Source organism: Podarcis tiliguerta (assembly GCF_965153285.1).
Source record: "Podarcis tiliguerta genome assembly, chromosome: 9".
In the NCBI taxonomy this organism is placed as follows: domain Eukaryota; kingdom Metazoa; phylum Chordata; class Lepidosauria; order Squamata; family Lacertidae; genus Podarcis; species Podarcis tiliguerta.
This window is the reverse complement of record NC_139542.1, coordinates 5,696,168-5,708,415: the sequence shown is the minus strand read 5'-3', so window position 1 is coordinate 5,708,415 and position 12,248 is coordinate 5,696,168. Positions and strand designations below refer to the sequence as shown.

General features: G+C 45.5%; 1 protein-coding gene across 5 annotated transcripts in view; it reads right to left on the bottom strand.

The window, feature by feature from the left end:
* Positions 1-6,383, bottom strand: part of LOC310657549 (RING finger protein 37-like) — a 28,790-nt gene extending 22,407 nt beyond the window's left edge. For 2 of the 5 annotated variants that reach the window (XM_083398357.1, XM_083398356.1), the window contains exon 1: positions 6,156-6,357. The gene's annotated coding sequence lies outside the window, so the exon portion shown is untranslated. Of the gene's footprint in view, positions 1-1,721; positions 1,841-6,155 lie in introns of all 5 variants that reach the window. The other 3 variants (XM_083398358.1, XM_083398355.1, XM_083398359.1) reach the window with 3 other exon arrangements.
* Between the last annotated feature and the right edge of the window lie 5,865 nt (positions 6,384-12,248).

The window sequence follows — 12,248 nt, the reverse complement described above, 5'->3', positions numbered from 1 at the left end:
ACCACCTTACATTCAGCAACATCCAGCTTTCCAACAAAATGGCAGTTCCATTTTGAATGTACAGTGGTACCTCATCGAGCGTCCAGGATCCGTTCCGGAGCCCTGGATGCGCGACGAAAGAGACGCTTGACAGAGCGCCGCTGTGCGCGTGGAGCGGTTTTGCACTTCAGCGCATGTGCAAAGCAGCAAACCCGGAAGTAACCCGTTCCGGTACTTCTGGGTTTGCCATGGATGTCTGCCAAAATGGACGATCAAGGGGGTGGGTGTTCGCGGAGGTATGACTGTATTTCAAATGAATTCGTATTGCTCTGGAAGCAGCAAAGACCAGAGGCTTTCAGCACATTTGTATGTCTGCTACACAATGACAGCGTGAGATGTCACTGGTTTGGTTCAGACATAATCTGGTTCAAACTATGATTCTAGCAAGCCCGGAAATCCACATGTAGAAAGAGGAAGAATAGGGAGGTAGAAACAGGATGTCTGAGTTAAGTCCAAAGGATTTTGCTTAGCGTTAAGCACAACTTAAAACTACTACTGCAACGTTGATTTCAAATGCTAAACCACAGAGTCGATGCAGTGTAACTGATGGCAAGGAAACAGAAAAAAAAAAAATGGATTTGGTGTTAAAAAGGTTTTCAGTTAGCTCTCCAGGAACTGCCACCACTTCCCAGAAGGCAGTTTTTTCAAAGTCAAGTCAGTGAAAAAGACCCCCAGCCCCAGCCAGCAAAACAACCATTAACTCTCTTCTGTGTCTATTCTGCTTACACAGAGGGTTAATTAGAAGCAAAAGCATGGTGAGATAACTTAACAGACGCCAAAGTCTAGATGTAGTACTATAGCTAAATTTATGGTGTGACCATACTTTGAATACTGTTTACCACATCTCAAAAAGCATATTGGAGACCTGGAGAAGATGCCAAAAATAGTAACCAATATTTTCACTGGCCTGGCGCAACTCTCCTATGAGGAAATATTACAAACATTTGAGACTATTTAGTGTAGAACAGGCATGAGGAAAGTCCATTTCGGGGGTGTAATCCAGCCCGCCAGTCGGTTTAATCTGGCCCCTATGGCCGTCTATCTCCTGGGGTAAAATCCTAAAAAAAGCTCTACAACTTCTATCTTAAAAAAAGTTCAACAAGTCCAAACCTTTAAAAAGGTCAACAACTTTGGTTGGCCCTCACACATGTTCACTTCATCAAATCTGGCCCTCTTTGAAAAAAGTTTGGGCACCCCTGGTGTAGAAGAAATGTGAAAAGAGGGAACATGGAAGAAGTGTGGAGTAGAGAGATATTTTTTCCCCTCCCCACTCTGATATAATACTAAAACCCAACGAGGTTATCCAATGAAGATGAATGGTGGGAGATTCAGGACAAAAAAAGTAGTATTTTAACTGTACAGTGCTTAGTTAATCTGCTGAATTTGCTTCCTCAAGATGTGAGCAATGTGTCAGAGTGAGGAAATAATAGCTATAGAATCATATAATTGTAGAGTTGGAAGGGATCCCGAGGGTCATCGAGTCGAACCCCTGGCCATTCAGGAATCTCAACTAAAGCATACATGACAGATGGCAATCCAACCTCTGCTTAAAGACCTCCAAGGAAGGAGAGGCCACCACCTTCCATCCCACGGTTGAACAGGTCTTACTGTCAGAAATTTCTTCCTGATGTTGAGTCGGAATCTCATTTCTTGTAACTTGAAGCCATTGGTACGCGTCCTACCTTCCAGTGCAGGAGAAAACAAGTTTGCTCCATCTTCCATGTGTCAACCCTTTACATATTTGAAGATGGCTATCATATCTCCTCTCAGTCTCTTCTGGAGAGAGTACTCCAGGTGTGGTCTGGCCAAGGAAGAGTGGAGAGGTACTATTACTTCCATTGATCTGGACACTAAACTTCTGTTGATGCAGCCTAGAATAGCATTAGCTGCTGCATCACACTCTTGACTAGTGTTAAGCTTGTGGTCCAAGTTAAGTAGTAGCAGGGTTGGTCACAACTGAATTCAAGAACCCTTGGAAGAGCTATTATAGCTGCCCACCCACCTCAGGACAAATTAGGCTACGAACCAAATGATCCACATGAGGACAGAGGCAGCTTATTTAGCTGACATATCAGGATAGAGACTACTGGTAAACCTAGCCCAGTACTGCCCATCTTAAACGGCCAGCAGTTCCCCAGGGTGGGATGCAGAAGATGCTTCTCATCACTTACTACAGGCTTCCTCAACCTCAGCCCTTCAGATGTTTTGAGACTACAATTCCCATCATCCCTGACCACTGGTCCTGCTAGCTAGGGATCATGGGAGTTGTAGGCCAAAAAACATCTGGGGGGCCAAGCTTGAGGAAGCCTGACTTACTACCTGATCCTTTTAAATTGAGATCACAGCAACCATGAAAACCCTATGATCTACCACTGTGTTAAGCTCCTCCCCAAGCAAACAAAACCCTGATGAATTGCAAAGTAGAACACCGTATTTTTGCATTGGCCTGAAATTCTCTTTACACTCTTGTTTTACAAAATATAGATAACCTGAGACGGCAATCTGAAGGCTGATGAGGAGAAGAGAGGTTCTTTAAACCGTTGCTCCCCAGCCCATTTCTTCATCAAAATTAAACTCTCAATGCAGCTCTTTCTCTGAGGATTTTCTGTAAAGCAAATAAAATAAATTCTGTTTCAAGAACTAGCAGAACCACACAATATGCTGTTCTGTCAGTAGTAATTGATCATAGACGAGAAGAAAAGAGTCTGTTGCTGCCACCTGGTGTTGAGAAAGTGGAGCCACCACAGAACCAGAAAAAGGAAAGGCCCAGAGCTTACAATTATTATTATTTTGGAAAACCGCTCAGATTTCTAGCCCATCATGCAGTGGGCAAAAGCAAAACACGTCAGAACAGTATGCCTGTAATACGTAGGCAGGACTAATTGATTGGCTTCTTTTTCCTGCATTGCTACAAGAAGTTGCTGGGCTGGTGGGGAGGAAATAAGTGAACTGAGAGTAGGGAGGCCATATTTGTTAAGGGAGTACAGAGAAAATGGGGCTTCTAGTGCCTTTTTAGGGTGGCTCATGCACATCTAGGCAAGCTGAATCAAAGTGCAAAAGATGCAGAAAAGACTGCAGCCTGCAGTGGAAATGGGTTAAAAGACACCTGCCCGTCGTATTCTGTGTTAGAGGCCCCCATGTAGTTTCTATAGAAGGACCACTGGGCAGAGGATGACTCATGGTCTCAGTTGTATCTACACGAATGCACAGAGTATAGAAAACAAGTAGGATGAATTGGAGCTTTTAAAACAGGATGGCAAATATAACCACGTAGGCATTACTAAAACCTGGTGGGATGAGACTCGTGACTGAAATAGAGAAATCTGTTCAAAAGGAATACTTCAAACAGGAAGGGAGAAGTGGCAGCATTATAAGTAAAGGATGCTTACACTTGTGAAGAGATGCATGACTTGGAGTATGAAAGACAGATTGAGAGTACATGGGTAAAAACTGTAGGAGAGGGAAACAACAGTGACCTTACTGAAGGTGTCTGCTATAGACTTCCATGACAGACTTGGGTGACACGCTCCTAGAGAAGACTACAAAACATTCAAAAAAGAGACACAGGAGATTTTAACGACTCCAATATCTGCTGGAAGACAAGTTTACTGTTAGGTGAATTTGTAGCTGGTTGACCAACCGAGTGCTCACTAACAGTTCCTCACCATCCTGGGAAAAAATGACAAGTGGGGTGACACAGGGTTCTGTCAGAGGTTCACTGTTGTTCAACATCTTTACAAACTACAGTGGTACCTCAGGTTAAGTACTTAATTCGTTCCAGAGGTCCGTTCTTAACCTGAAACTGTTCTTAACCTGAAGCACCACTTTAGCTAATGGGGCCTCGTGCTGCTGCCGCGCCGCCGGAGCCCGATTTCTGTTCTCATCCTGAAGCAAAGTTCTTAACCTGAAGCACTATTTCTGGGTTAGCGGAGTCTGTAACGTGAAGCGTATGTAAACTGAAGTGTATTTAACCTGAGGTACCACTGTATTTGATTCCTGCATGGCAGAGGGTTAGCCCAGATGACTCTTTGGGTCCCGTCCAATTCTATGGTTTCATCATTCTGTATTCAGAGCTAGATAATACAGAGACATCTGCAAAAGCCCAGTGTGTGTGTGTACTTTGCTGCCCATAGCAAAAACCACTCTGCAGATATCACACATGGAAAAGGACAGAGCAGAAAGGGCAAGAGGCCTCACAGCTTTGTGTTAAACCAGGGAACTGGGGGATTTCTCTGTTTCCCAATTTGCTGTCTGTTTAACCTGAAGCGTCTGTAACCTGAAGCGTCTGTAACCCAAGGTACCACTGTATTTGGATGAAGATATCCGGGGGATGTTCATCAAATTTGCAGATGACACAAAACTGTGTCCAATTCTGGGCATCATAATTTAAGGAGGATATTGATAAGCTGGAACGTGTGTAGAGAAGGGCAACCAATATTATCAAGGATCTGGAAACCAAGCCTTATGAGGAACAGTTGAGAGTGCTAGGTATGTTTAGCCTGTAAAAATGGAGACTGAGAAGAGGTATGACAGCCATCTTTAAATATGCAAAAGGTTGACACATAGAAGATGGAGCAAACGTGTTTCCTCCCACTCAGGAGGGTAGTATCCATACCAATCAATGGCTTCAATTTACAAAAAAGGAGATTCCAACTCAACATCAGGAAGAACTTTCTGACAGTAAGAGCTGTTTCACAGTGGAACAGATTCCCAGTAGAGGTGGTGGACTCTCATTCCTTAGAGGTTTTTAAGCAGAGGTTGGATTGCCATCTGTCATGTATGATTTAGTTGAGATTCTAGCAGTATAGGTGGTTGGACTAAATAATCCTTGAGATCCCTTCCAACTCTACAATTATATGATTTTATGATTTCCAAGAAAGAGGAATTAACCATCTTTTGTATGCATTCAGTGTTTGTCCTGTGATGTATTAACAGATTATATATACCCAAAATAATTTACTTCACCTTGTCTGCCTTGTCTTATTTAGCTTATAAAAGTTTAGCCTGTGTATTTTATGTATAGTGCCTCATTTACAGAAGACCATTGGGAATGTCCTTACTACTAATTTATTATTATAATGGAGAAAAAACATATGCATAAGCCCCACAGGGAATGTTAGGTGTTCTTTATAATCATATTACACCATGCACAAGAATTCTGCTGGTGCCTGGTGTCTGTACATGTGATACTTGCCATTGCAGTGCTGCTCTGCAAATGTCACCCCCCCAAAAGGCAGAATACACATGGCAGAATATCAAGGCCTCCTCGGTTGGCCCTTCTCTGCCTGAGACCTAAGAGGCGGCTGCTGAGCAGGCAATCCTGGGCTGCTAGATGATGGGCTGATTCACACGCTAATCCATAACGGTAGCATTAAGAAAAGTGCCTGCTGTGCAAACTGCATGCAGCTCACTCCACTGAGAACGTAAGAAAAGCCCCGCAGGATCAGGCCAATGGCCCATCTAGTCCAGCATCCTGTCCTCACGGTGGCCAACCAGGCGCCTCTTCTGGGAAACCTGCAAGCGGGATCTGAGCAGAGAGAAACACTCTCCTCTCCTGTGGCCTCCGGCAGCCGCCATTCAGAAGCATCACAGCTTCTGACTGCAGAGGGCAGGGCATAGCCATCATGGCTAGGAGCCATTCATAGCCCCTGGGGCTCCCTGCAGGTGTTTCCACAGACACGAATTTGCTACCAATTTACCCTGAATTATTATTTTAAGAAAAACCAGCCTTTGGACCCTCCCTGAAGGCTAAATTGGTATCAATGAAAGTCTGGAGGTGCCAGCAGAGAGATGGCATGGGGGGGGGGGGAGCACCTGGAGTCTATGACGCAAACACGGGGGGCGTGGTAAGCGGGGGGGGAGAGCACCGGTCAGATTACGTCACACCCAGATGATGACGTGTTCCCCAGGGTCCTGTAACGTAGAGCCGCGGGGGCGGGGGCTGAGGAGAGGCGACTGTGACGTGCCGCGCAGGGGCTCCAAGCATCGCCCCTCCCCCCTCGAGCGCGTCACCCTCCCCCCGCTTTGTATGGTGGGGGGTGTATTTATTTTCGAGAGGGCCGCCCCCCCCCTCAGGACACCGACAGCGCCTCCTCCTCGGCCTGCCCTTCACTCACCGGGAACGGCGCTGCCTCCGTCCTCGTCCTCCTTCCTCCGCTGCCGCCGGGTCTGGCCCCTGTCAGGCAAGCCTCCTCTTCCCCCGCCCTGCGCGACCTCTCTCCTCAGGAACGCTTCCGGTGCCTCCCGCTTCGGCCGCGCACTTCCGGGAGAGGCCCTACGGCAAGCGGGTGGGCCCAACTTTCTTCGCGTGCTTGACGTTAAGTACTGGAGGTGAGGCAGTGGAGGGAGGGAGGGAAAAAGTCAGCATCCGCGCAGGCGCGCCGAGGGGAAAGTTCGGTTCTGCGCACGCGCCCGGGTGCCTCTCCGCTCTGCGCATGCTCCAGCACTGGGAAAGGGGCGTGTAAAAAACTGCTGCCGCCGCGCAGGTGCAAGAGGGCGCCGTCGCCCGGCTGTTGCTAGGGAAGAGCGCGGTCGCCGTCGTCAAGGGGCGCTTTCGAGACAGGCCCGAAGCGCCATGGGGCCGGTTCATACTGCCTGTTCCCCAGCGGCGCGGCTTCCCGTTACTTTTTTGGGTTGCGTGACTTCCTCCCCTCCACTCCTGTACAGGCCAAAGCCGAATGGTCACTGAGGCCGCCTCCTGGGGAGGGAGTCTCGCTGAAGTCTATGGAGGCCATTGGTCGTCGCGGGGGGAGGGGGGAAGGGGATTTATTTATTTATTTCCTGTTGTTGTTGTTGTTTAGTCGTTTAGTCGTGTCCGACTCTTCAGGACCCCCTGGACCAGAGCACGCCAGGCACTCCTGTCTTCCACTGCCTCCCGCAGTTTGGTCAAACTCATGCTGCTCCAACCATCTCTTCCTCTGCCGTCCCCTTCTCCTTGTGCCCTCCATCTTTCCCAACATCAGGGTCTTTTCCAGGGAGTCTTCTCTTCTCACGAGGTGGCCAAAGTCTTGGAGCCTTAGCTTCAGGATCTGTCCTTCCAGTGAGCACTCAGGGCTGATTTCCTTCAGGATGGAGAGGTTTGATCTTCTTGCAGTCCATGGGACTCTCAAGAGTCTCCTCCAGCACCATAATTCAAAAGCGTCAATTCTTCGGCGATCAGCCTTCTTTATGGTCCAGCTCTCACTTCCATACATCACTACTGGGAAAACTATAGCTTTAACTATATGGACCTTTGTTGGCAAGGTGATGTCTCTGCTTTTTGAGATGCTGTCTAGGTTTGTCATTTATTTCCCACTCCGCCTTTTTCCTCCCAGGAGCTCAAGTCACTGCGCGTGGTTTTCTCCCCCTCCATTAATCCCCCCAACAACCCTGTGAGGTAGGCCATGCTAAGAGGCAGTGACTAGTTCTTGGCTAATAAAATTCGAGCTGCAGTTGTGGTATACAGAAACTATCTAACATCTTTTTGGGGGCAATTCCAGAGCTATTATTCCAAGAAGAAAGGCCTCTGGTTTCTTAACAAATGTGTATTTCAGCACTTTTTTTCAGCTCATTATAAATCTTCTCCCAGAAATCTTTCACCTTGGGGCAGGTCCACCACATATGGTGAAAGCTACCCTCCTTTTCTTTACATTTCCACCATAGATTATCACTATTGTGATAAATCTTTGCTAACTTTACAGGGGTCAAGTACCATCTATACATCATTTTAATTATATTTTCCTTTAACATTGTACATGCAGTAAACTTGACCCCTTTCCTCCACAACCTTTCCCAATCTTCAAACATTATGTTATGTCCCACATCTCTTGCCCAATTGGAAAACACAAGACATGCCAACAGTGGAGGAATGGCAGATGAAGATGATGGACTTTTCAGAGCTAGCCAACCTGACTGGAAGAATCCATGACCAGAAGGAGTAGCAGCAGCAGGAAGAATGGAAGATATTCAAAGACTATTTATCTAAATACGCTAAGATAAATTAAATAGAAATACTTGCAAAATAATAGTTAGGCTAAGGATCTGAATATGTGAAATTATAAAACAATATGTTTAAAGTTAAGATGAAAAGAGATAAAGATGTTAAGAGGATTAAGTAAATTTTATGAGATATTATTTTGGAAAACTGTTACAATGATACGTAATGAAATTCAGTCAAGGGAATTTGAGGAAGTCATTTAACTATGATATTAATATTGGATCAAGTTCAGTTATGATTTATGTTTGTCTAAAAATGTGGAAAACTAATAAAAAAAATTGGGGGGGGGGAAAGAGGCAGTGACCAGGGTTGCCACCTTTGTTCTCACAAAAAAAAACAGGGTGTAGGGGGGGGGGGCTTCGTCTAGTGCTGAAGCAACTTCAGAGCAATCCGTTACAATCTATTGCAGCCTCATAGGATGCCCCTTCTGGAATTTGTCTCACACACGTGAATTTGTAAATCTGTGCTTGGCCACCCGGATCGTAAGTATATGACCTTTAACATATCCTTTCAATCACATGCATTTGGAGAGGATCCTTAACTTGGCAGAGAGAGAGAAAAGACCTGAAATACAGGACAAAACTATCAATAAAGGATGTAGCATTTTACACTGGGATACAGGAAAATCTTGTATTATACGGTGCAGGTGGCAAAACCTACTGGACCCCCAAGGTCACCTTTCACGGCCCAGTGGGAATTTGAACCCTGGACACTCCCAGACCTTTAGTCTTACACTTTCTAACCATACCAACTCTCCAGTGTGTTAATATACACAAAATTAACTGCCTAATTGGGATTAAAGTTTAGCCAGGACCTGGAGTTTAGCCTTGTGCAATTAAAACAGGACAAAAGCGCTCCAGGTGACCTGTTTATTGAGCGTGTGCCCTCATTTGCTATTTACTGAGCATTCATTCTGATTTGTTTGCAGGGGGGTTAGATGCTGTTGCATCAAACAAACAGCCCATGCTTTCCAGTGTGTTGTTGCTTTCCTCTAGACCAGATGTTTTCAACCTTTTTTGAGTCCATGGCTCCCTTGGCCAACGGCATTCTTTTTGCTGAATCCCTGTGGGGATCAGGAGCCCAGTTATGTCACCTCTTGCCTGCAGAGCTGGCAGCCTCTCACCCTTTTTTGAATAACCTCCCTTGTGGAATGTTCCCTCCTCTCCCCTCTCCTTGGGAGTCCTCTGGGCAGCCACTGCTGCTGCCCCTGGACTCTGAGCTGCCCCCCTCCCATTTGCCTGCAGAGCTTATGGCCAGGGCTGCTGCAATAAACAGCTGTGCAAGCCTTGGGGAGGCAGAGATGCGAGAACGCATCAGGGAAGGGAGGAAAGGAAAAAGAAACTGAGGCCATTGTTGCCCACGACACCCCTAACCATCATTCAAGGCACCCCAGGGCGCCATGGCACACTGGTTGAAAACCACTGCTCTAGACTAATGGTTCTCCAAAAAAAAACAAACCCCGGGCCACATGGGGGACCACTTAATGATTTCTCCCTGAATGGTAGGGGCAACCCAGCAAGATGGGTGGGGTATAAATAGTAAAATTATTATTAAAAATCATGCCTGTTGTTGCATTTGCAATGCCCTGTGCTGGATGTTGTATGACTACAGACCTATTGCATTAACATCTGTAGTGATGGATTGCTTTGAAAGACTGGTCCTTCAACACCTTAGAACCTGCTTTCCACAGGACTTTGATAAACATCAGTTTGCCTATAGAAGAACTAGGTCCACAGATGATGCGATAGCCACCACCTTTCATCTTGCAGCAAGTCATCTAGAGAAACCGGAGAAGTATGTCAGGATGTTGTTTATTGATTATAGCTCGGCTTTAAATACCATCCTTCCGGACAACCTCATTAAAAAGTTGACATGAACCTTTCTTCTACCATCTGTGACTGGATTAAAGAGTTTCTGATAGATCGGACACAAACAGTGAGGATTGGACATGTAATATCTACTGTATTTTTTGCTCTATAAGACTCACTTTTTCCCTCCTAAAAAGTAAGGGGAAATGTGTGTGCGTCTTATGGTGCGAATGCAGGCTGCGCAGCTATCTTAGAAGCCAGAACAGCAAGAGGGATCGCTGCTTTCACTGCGCAGTGATCCCTCTTGCTGTTCTGGCTTCTGGGATTCAGAATATTTTTTTCTTGTTTTCCTCCTCCAAAAACTAGGTGCGTCTTATGGTCTGGTGCGTCTTATAGAGCGAAAAATACGGTAATTCCTTAAAAGTCAGCACTGGCACACCACAGGGATGTGTGCTAAGTCCCTACCTGTATTCATTGTATACATACGATTGTGTATCATCTGACCCGTCCACTGCAATTATTAAGTTTGCAGATGACACCACCATAATAGGTTTAATAACAGGTGGAGACGAATCAGCGTATAGAGGGGATTTCCAAAAAATATCTACATTGTGCCTAGGGAACAACTTGCACCTTAATATCAGCAAGACAAAGGAGATGGTGTTGGACTTTCAGAGAAAGAGAGAACTAGCCCCGCTGTACATCGGGGAGGGCTTTGTAGAGAGAGTCTCTTCCTTTAAATTCCTAGGAGTTTATCTTAGTGAAAACCTTACTTGGAAAATCAATACAACCCAGGTGGTTAAGAAAGCCCAACAGAGACTCCATCTCCTCAGAGTATTGCAAAAGAACGATGTCAATCAACATTTGATGATCTTCTATCGGTCCACAATAGAAAGTGTCCTTTCATACTGCATCACGGTGTGGTACGCTGGTTTGACATTAAACCAGCAAGGAAAATTCTCAGGGATGATTCACACCCTGGCCGGCACTTTCTTGCTCTCCTGCCCTCAGGCAGAAGATATAGAAGCATGATTAGTTGCACCAACAGGGTAAAGAACAGCTTCTATCCGTGGGCTGTTAGGCTGCTGAATGAAAAGATAACAACAGGGCAACTGACTTTCGGGTTTGGTGTGTGTGTGTCAGTAAACGAGGGGAATTAAGACTAAGAGAGCTGAGTGGGGGGTGCTTGTGTAATCTCACTGTATACAAGTTGTACAAGTGACAATAAAGTATTTCATTTCATTTTTACAGAATCTGAGGCCACCTTGCATTGTGTGCTTTTATTATTGTTTTGTTGACACGCTAATTTTTTGTGTAAACTGCTTTTGAGCTTATCAACAGGCCATATAAAAATGTTTTATGATAAACTGTACCATGCACTTTTAGGCATGTGAAAGTTTATGCCACAGTATATCTATTACCCTTTGAAGTATCCCCACGACTTTTAATGCAGATTAGAATCAGGCTGAGCATTTCTGTGCTAGCCATTAAACTCTTAACAGTGTCCTTAGCAACAGAGGAGGATATGTAGCATATATATTTGAGAGCGGTTGTTCACATCCATCTGTACTTCACGCTTGCTGACCAAGGCAATAACTATGAAGAGCAGCAACTATAAAAAGAATGAACTGGGAAACAGATGGACGTTTAGACAGGCCATGAATAATTCTGAAACTCGTGATAGCTATGCCATTATGGCAATTTATGGGCAATATATCCTCCCTTTGCTGTGTTGGGTTTTTTTCTCCTTTTCTGCAGTTTATATTCTAGGGGGGTTGACCACAGCTGTATGCTGTATTCCCAATGTGCCCCCACCATCTATTTGAATGAAGTTGCTATGATATTTGGAAGACTGAAATCAAGACAGCTGGTAATACCCAACATAGAATTTGTTCCTACCGCACACCACTCACCATTATGCTCCCAATATCTCTTTCCTGGAGCCAGCTCAGACCTCATGAGTGTATACTAGATGTGAATATTTTTTGCTCCAATAGACATCACTTTACATTTGGAGCTAAACCACATGCCAGATATGAGAAAGGTGTGATAGTTCTTTGCTAAATTGCAGTTCTGCGTAGGGGTGATTTTGCAGCTGAGAAACAGCGATGGAAGACTCCTTACTGTCCATGCCCCCCACCGTACGCTTTCCACGGCAACTTCCCCCTCCTTTCCTCCTCCAGGGTTCCATACTACCCTTCGTTTTCCTTTCACCCAGCTTGGAGATGTCTTTGGCTGGGGGGGTGCGGCAGGGCATTTACACTCGGTATGGGATTTTCCTGTCTTGGAATAATTTGGTCTTGCCCACAAGTTTGGTTTAAGGGCTGTTTTTAGAATCCTAAGCTACTAGCCCTCATGGCTGCAAACATGAGCATAGCCAGGATTTTTTCTTTTTTTGGGGGGGGGGCAGGCATTATGTTAGAGGG